Source organism: Macrotis lagotis, chromosome X, assembly GCF_037893015.1.
Source record: "Macrotis lagotis isolate mMagLag1 chromosome X, bilby.v1.9.chrom.fasta, whole genome shotgun sequence".
Classification (NCBI taxonomy): Eukaryota; Metazoa; Chordata; class Mammalia; order Peramelemorphia; family Peramelidae; genus Macrotis; species Macrotis lagotis.
In genome coordinates this window covers 585,856,009-585,863,430 of record NC_133666.1, presented here as the reverse complement: position 1 = coordinate 585,863,430, position 7,422 = coordinate 585,856,009, and the positions used below count along the sequence as shown (strand labels likewise).

The window sequence follows — 7,422 nt, the reverse complement described above, 5'->3', positions numbered from 1 at the left end:
TCCAGGAGGCAATAGAGTCACTGAAGATTTTTTAGTGCAGTTATATGGCTAGACTTGCACTTTAGGAATATTTATTTGTTTGAATGTTTTTTGGATATACAGAGGAGAGTGGGATGGAATACATCAGGGGAAGCTGAACAAAGTTTCTAATGAGTTCTAATGACTGAAATAAAGGTCCATTATTCTTTATTTATTTATTATTAGTTTTAGGTTTTTGCAAGGCAAATGGGGTTAAGTGACTTGCCCAAGGCCACACAGCTAAGTGTCTGAGACCAGATTTGAACCCAAGTACTACTCCTGACTCCAGGGCCAGTGCTTTATCCACTGCCACCTAGTTGCCCCCAAGGTCCATTATTCTTACAGGGAGGTTATATAACTACAAATTATCAGTCTTTGAAGCAGTAATTCAAAGGTCACCCAAATGGCAATGATGTGGTAGGCAAAAGATGCCATAGAAAAATTTATACCTTGAAAAGGAGAGAGGCTGATCATGTAAAAAGAGCAAGGACTAATTCATTAAAAGTTTGCATGCCCCATTGGTATCCATACAAGGTTGAGAGAGCTAGAGAGAGGTTTCTCCAGCTCCGGGTAGAAGCTCTTTGAGAATTTATAGAAGGATATGGAGAGGGCAGAGACTGATGGGAAGCTGTAGACAGATTGATTGTGAGCTGTCCAATTGTCCTTATCTCTGAGATGTATTGATGAATCGGAGAAGGGAGAGTGTACAGGCAGTGAAGTCAAGTAAGAGGTTATTACAATAGTCCAAGGAAGAAGTGATCAGACATTGAGCTAAACTGGTGGCTAGTGGCAGTCAGTTAATAAATGTTTATAAAGTACTGTGGACACAAAAAGAAGTAAAAGACAGTACCTGCTGTTCAAGAAGCTCCCAGTCTAATAGGGAAGATAACAGGCAAACAAATATGTACAAACAAGCTATGATCAGAATAAACAGGAAATAATTAATAGAATGAAGGTATTAGAACGAAGTGTGAATGGAGAGCCAGAGTAGAGAGAGATTAGTTATATGTGACTCTAGTTGACAAAAATTAGGACCAAATGATGAAATATAAGGGAAGGAAGTTCCTCACAGAACTATCCAGAAATAAGAAGAGCTACCTTATGTGGTGGTGAGTTCCCTGTCATTCAAGATAAGTCTGGGTGACCATCTGTCAAAAATGTTGTGGAGATTACTTCATAGGATGGGAGGTTAAGCCTTCCTCCTATAGTATTCTTTGATACTGAGACTCCATTCTAACTTGTGAAACCTAGAGAAAGATTCTCACTATGAATTCTAGGAAAATTTTCTCCAAGATTGAACTGGGAGTGGAGGTAGAAACTGGCCATTTCCTTATGTGAAAAATGAAGAGAGTTCAAAAGCTAAACTCTCTTCCTGGTCTCCATCCAAGCCTTGGGTGGGTAGGTAGGTAGGTGTGGCTGGTTGGTTCACATTCCAGTTGCCCCCACTCCAATGAGCAATAGCAGCATTGAGCTGATGCTTATGAGTTGACAGAAGGGGAGGTGGGTAGAGCAACTGTGTAGCTTGAGAGTGGGGAAGAGAGGACCAGGCACTCGTGCACAGTCTGCCTGGGAGATGTGGGATGCTTCCCTCCAACCCAGCAGGTACTAAAGGGAAGAGAACAACTAGGCTTTGCTCAATTGAGGTCAACATCCTACTTTGGTTACAGTGGCCCAGCTGTTCTGAGGGATTGATGAATCAGCTAAAAACGTTTGATATGCAACTTCCTTTGAGCTAGTGGAGACCTGCCTCTCTGTCTGTGTATGTGTGTTTATGTAGCTGTGAGTGTATTTGTGTGTGTGTAGCTGTGAGTGTATTTGTGTGTATTGGGAAAAATGAGAGTAGGAAAAAGGAACCAAAGGAATGGTTTGGGGTGTGTGAAATAGGAGCAAGGTCTATATCCCCAAAAGATACTGAAAGAAATCAAGACCATTCCTGTCAAGCACTGACTGGGTGTCAGGAGTGCTGAGGTTCATGGTCAGTAAGAATAGCTCTTATTTATAAAACTCTTTGCTCACAACTACTCAGAACCAACTCAGGATCATAGAACATCAGAGATAGAAGGACCACAGAACTCACTCAACCCAGATCTTTTTTTACAAAGAGAAATAAAGGTCCAAGGAGGAAACCAAGCAAATGAGTCAGATAGAAAGAGGAGCAGAATTGAACCCTGGCCCTCTTTCCTTTATGCCTTAGCAGCATTCATCCTGGCTTGGATTCTCTTGCTAATTCACTGTATAATTCTGTACAAGACTCTTCCTATCTCTAGGGGTCAGGTTCCTCCTATTTGTAATTGGAGGGGGGGAGGTCAGATTTCATGACAGCTGAACCAGAAAAGTGGAAGATTCCATTTTTTTTCTATTTGAGTGCAGAAAGGGTAGGTCATTGAAGAGTTAAAATGTTATTTGTCTCTATCTTCCTCTCTTTGCCAACTGCTCACAAAGGATTCTTTGCTAAGTCCAAGAACAATAATTTGACTCAGGGCCATGCAAGTCCTGCTGAGTCAGAAATCAGAAAGAGGAGGGTGGTTCTTGGGGTCTTGTGTGTCTCTCTCACCACAGGTGTTTTGCAGGGGTCAGGAGCCAGGGAGAAATGGGACATCCTAGCAAACAAATGTCTTGGCCCCCAGGATTCAGTGGAGAATGGTACCCTGTATCCCCCAAGGATCTGGGAAATGGACAGGAAGCATATTTCTAAAAGAATGATGCCAAAACTAAATTGTGAATGCTTTGCTTCCCTGGCTTCTCACAGCAGAAATAATGACATTTGACACCTTGGCCCCTCCTACCCTCTCTGAGACCAAGGACTGGTAAAAATGCTGATGTTTGTACATATTTATTCATGAAATGGGAAAAATCTGCTTGACAGATAATGTGATGAAGTGGAAAAAATACTGGAATTAGCAATTAGTGGATCTGGGTTCAATCCCAGCTATGCTACCTATTTACCATTGGGTGACCTTGGGAAAATCATGTCCTCTTAAGACCATACATTTCTCCCCTAAAAAAACCAGACTAGAGCATTTCAAAGGCTTCTTTGAGCTCTCAATCTTGTGACAAAAATGTATCTCCTCTCTCACTAGAAAAATACGGCAGTTCAGGCTTTGAGGTAATCTTTGGAAGCATGAGGGGTTTTTTTTTCTGTTTTTTTCCAAGGCAATGGGGTTAAGTGGCTTGCCCAGGGCCACACAGCTAGGTAATTATTAAGTGTCTGAGGCTGGATTTGAACTCCAGGGCTGGTGCTCTATCCACTGTGCCACCTAGCTGCCCCTCAAGTATGAGTTTTTTGAGTCATTTTTCTCATTTTCCAAGTAACTAGGGAAGAGACCTTGAGGGTGGGGCTACTTTAATGCCCCTCACTGGATAGAAAAAGAAGCAGGTCATCTAGTCCTAGTCTCAGTCCTTATTTTACAGAGGACACAGATACCCAGAAACTAGCAAAGTGACTTCCCAAGGCTACACAGCAATTTAATGACAGAACTGAGATTGCACTGCCTCCAATTTTCTCCCTTATTCTACCCATGGATAGATTTTAAGGGGTGCATGAACTTAGATGAGAAAAATATTTGTTTTCATTAACATTTTAATGAAGTTTAGCATTTCCTTTTTCTTTGAATTTAAAAAAAATTATTCTTAGGAATCCATAAGGTTCACCAGAGTGTAAAAATTCCATGACACACAAAAAAAAGGTTAAAAAATTACCTAACAGGAATGTGTTCTCCCCACTAAGGAAATCTTGGGTAGTTACCTAGAAAGAAAGCAAAGACTGGCACTAAAAGATCTGAATTCAAATCTACCCATGAAGCTTATTATTTGTGACCTTGTGGAAATTGCCCTGGCCTCAGTTTCTGCATTTGAAAAAACCTTTGAGGTCTCTTTTTGCTCTTAGATCCCATGCTGATGTTAATTTGAAATTTCCTTAGAAGGCAGGAGAAAACAATCATTCAATTTCCTTCCAGAAAGAAACAAATTTCCAAACTGTCCTGGAAAGGAATGTTAATAGGCTCGGTCCCTCCCGTTCTCTTTTCCATTTGGAGAGGTGATTGGAGAGCACTGCTGTTAGAAACAGCCGGGGTTGCATATTGTAGCCAGATCAGATGGGACCTACTCACACTGGCCTAGTTTTGAACATCAAAAAAATCTGGTTTTAATATGTGCAAATATGTACAGTGGCAAGTGAGCTATGGGTGGGATGGGAGAGCAGGCAGAGGTCGGAGGTGAAGGAGACAGAGCTGGCAAAGTGACAAGAGAACTGGGGTTGTTTGGAAATGTTAAAGTGATATGTAGTCTGGAGAGTGATATTCAAGGCCCCAGGAGAATGGAAGCTCGCATAAGGGAACCGGCTGTTTCAGTTTTGTCTGCCAATGCCCGAGATCTAACGGGATAATATTTATGGAGAGCTTAGGGCCTAGCACCCACGTAGTAAACACATTTTCTCTTTTCCCCTCCCCCCCACAGCATGGCACACAGTGGCAGCTCAATGGCTCCGTTGAAGTGAATGACTTGGATTTTCCGGGGAGGCCCGGAGTCCCGGGGCCTTGTCCATGGTGCTGGAGCCCGGGCCCCTGGCCTCTGACTCCGGTCCCGTGACTTCCGTGACGTCATCCCCCGCCGGCGGAGTGAGCGTCACGTGGCTGACGGAGCTTTCCGGGGCCTCAGAGAAGCCGCCCGGGGAGTGCGGCGCATGCGCGGGCCGCGGGAGGGGGAGGGGCGGCGCTGAGTGGCGCGCGGCCCTCCCGGGGTGACGGGGACTTAGGAGGGAGGGATTTCCTACCGCCCGCCCCGACAGCGTCTTCGCCGTCATCAGCTGCCTCCGCCGAGATTAAATAACTGCTCCCCGGTGCCCGACTAGGCACGTCCTCGGCCGGGCCTCCGCGCCCCGCCGCCCCGCCTTCTTGGGGGGTCGTGCCCGCCCCGTCCTTCATCGCCCTCCGCACGGCCCGCGGTGGTCGTCCCTGCCCGGGGTCGCCCGTGGCCGGTCCTGCGCCCGGGGGAGGGTCTCCCTTTCCCGGCGGCGCTGGGCTCGGAGCCTCGAAGCGGCAAAGATGGCGCGCGGCGCGGCGGGCGCTCGTGCTGCTCCGGCCCGGGCTTCCGCGTCCCGGCCCCGCGCATGCGCCGGAGCCGCCGCGCGCCCTTCAACAGCCCCAAGCCGGAAGGAGCCACCAGGTGCCTCGTTAGCGCAGTAGGTAGCGCGTCAGTCTCATAATCTGAAGGTCGTGAGTTCGATCCTCACACGGGGCACGATACTTTTGAGCTCCGCGGGGAGCGGCTTTTGGGCCCCCGGCGACCCGCGAGAGGGCATTCCGAGGGGCCCAGCGGGGTTCATGGAGAAAAAGAACCCACGTTGACGATGGAAGAGAATTGCGCCTTTTAGAAGCAAGAATGGAGCGATGGGCACCCCCGGGTAGGGGGCAGCGGCACCGCACCCCGGGCCCGGGCCGGCCGCCCCGGAGGACACAGCCGGGACCCCCTGCTAATTAATTATGAGTTTTGCATAACTGCTTTACTTTGTTACAGTAACCCGTCAGAAGGCGGGGTCATCCGGGGCTGAGGTAATGCAAAAACAAAACGCACCAATCGTTTTTTTCTAGAAACTACGTTGAGCCCCTTCCAAATACAATGTTTCATACATGTATCTTTTTAAATATATAATGGAACGGTGACTGCTTTGGCAATGAGATGCCCTAGGGGCAGTCGCGGCCGTGCCCACGGCGTTCTGCCCGGCCGCCGTGGGCATGCAGAGGCGCTCCTCACCTCCGCGGGCCTGGCTCCTTCCTCTGGGAAACGGGCGGCCGGACCCGATGAGCTGCACATCGATTTCCTTTCAGGAAAAAAAGGAATGATAAAAATTGGTTTTCTATGTAATTAGAGAAAATGAGATAAGAATATATGGGGGGAAAGAGTATCTTCTCAATATCCAGCGCTTTTCTTCCCTGCCTCTTACCTAAACCAACCATATATATATATATGCATATATACATACATACATACATATATATATATATATGGCAGTGGGGCTAAGTGGCTTGCCCAAGATCACACAGCCAGGTAATTATCAAGTGTCTGAGGCTGTATTTGAACTCAGGTCCTCCTGACTCTGGACATGGTGCTCTATCTACTGCGCCACCTAGCTGCTCCCTAACCTTTCTTTTCTGAATACTATTTTATTTTTTTCTAATTACATGTTAAAGACAATTTTTAACATTCATATACTTTTCACTCAACTGGTCTCCACCATCCTCCTCTCCTCAAGTGCCTATGTTTTCTTCAAAGAGTAAACCTTTTTATGGAGAAATGATTCAACTGGAGAACAATTTGGAACTATGTCCCCAGGGCTATAAAACAGTCCATTCTCTCTAACCCAGAAATACCATGACTATGTCTGTAATCCCAAAGTGCTCATTAGAAAAAGGAAAAAGGACCTGTTTGTACAAAAACATTGATAGGAGCTTTTTTTGTGGTGACAAAGAATTGGAATACAAATTCTCTTCATTCCATTAGGATGTCTGATTCATCATGCTTGCTACCCTTAGGTGGTTCCTTTGGATAAAGAGATCTGAACCTACCAGTCTCACTGCTGAGGTCTTGGATTCTTTTTTACCTCCAGTGTTTTTTTTCAGGGACCTCTACAGCTTTTCCTACCTTCTGAATATTTTTATGGCATCTGCTGAGGTAACAATGCACACATAAGCAGTTTTCTGTGTATGTCTTCATTTTCCATTTAAAAACCTTTTAAATTAAATTTGCAAGACTCCAGGCTGATACTTTTATTTTTTTTAAATCAGCTCTTAGGTGCTGGCCAAGATCCCACGGTCCCTATATTTAAGCAGTAAACCCAGGCACAGTAAGTCAGTCAAATACATTTAAGTGCTTGGCGGCAAGAAGACAGTTAAAATCTGACCTCAGACACTTACTAGCTTTATGAACCTGGGCAAGTCACCTAAACCTGTTTGCCTTGGTTTCCTCATTTGTAAAATGAGCTGGAGGAGGAAATGACAAACCAGTATTTTCACCAAGAAAACCTCAAATAGAGTCAAGAAGAGTCAGAAACCACTCACCAGCAACAACTATGCTTTCATATTAAGAATTTCACCAAACTGCCTTTCTTTTCAGAAGCTCCTTTCTTTGATTATAGATAGAAATTAAAACATTGCCTGTGCTCTTAGTTTCTTCATTAATCCACAATCAGTACCATAAGAAGATAGAGCTTTCTTCACTGTCAACAATAATAACTAGTATCTGTATTGTTGAATTTGAACTCAAGTCTTTCTGACTCTAGATTGAGATGTCTATCCTTGGGGCACCTGGCAGTGTTAACAACATGAATGATTATACTTATTCTGCCTACTTTTCAGAGGTATTATGAGGAAAGTGATCTAAGAAAGGGTGATCCTTATGAGAACTGAT

At 45.2% G+C, this 7,422-nt stretch overlaps 1 non-coding gene across 1 annotated transcript; it reads left to right on the top strand.

Annotated features, from left to right (window-relative positions):
* Positions 1-5,183: 5,183 nt before the first annotated feature.
* On the top strand, positions 5,184-5,256 carry TRNAM-CAU (transfer RNA methionine (anticodon CAU)). The gene has a single exon. It is a non-coding gene; the product is annotated as a tRNA-Met (tRNA).
* The last annotated feature ends 2,166 nt before the right edge of the window (positions 5,257-7,422 follow it).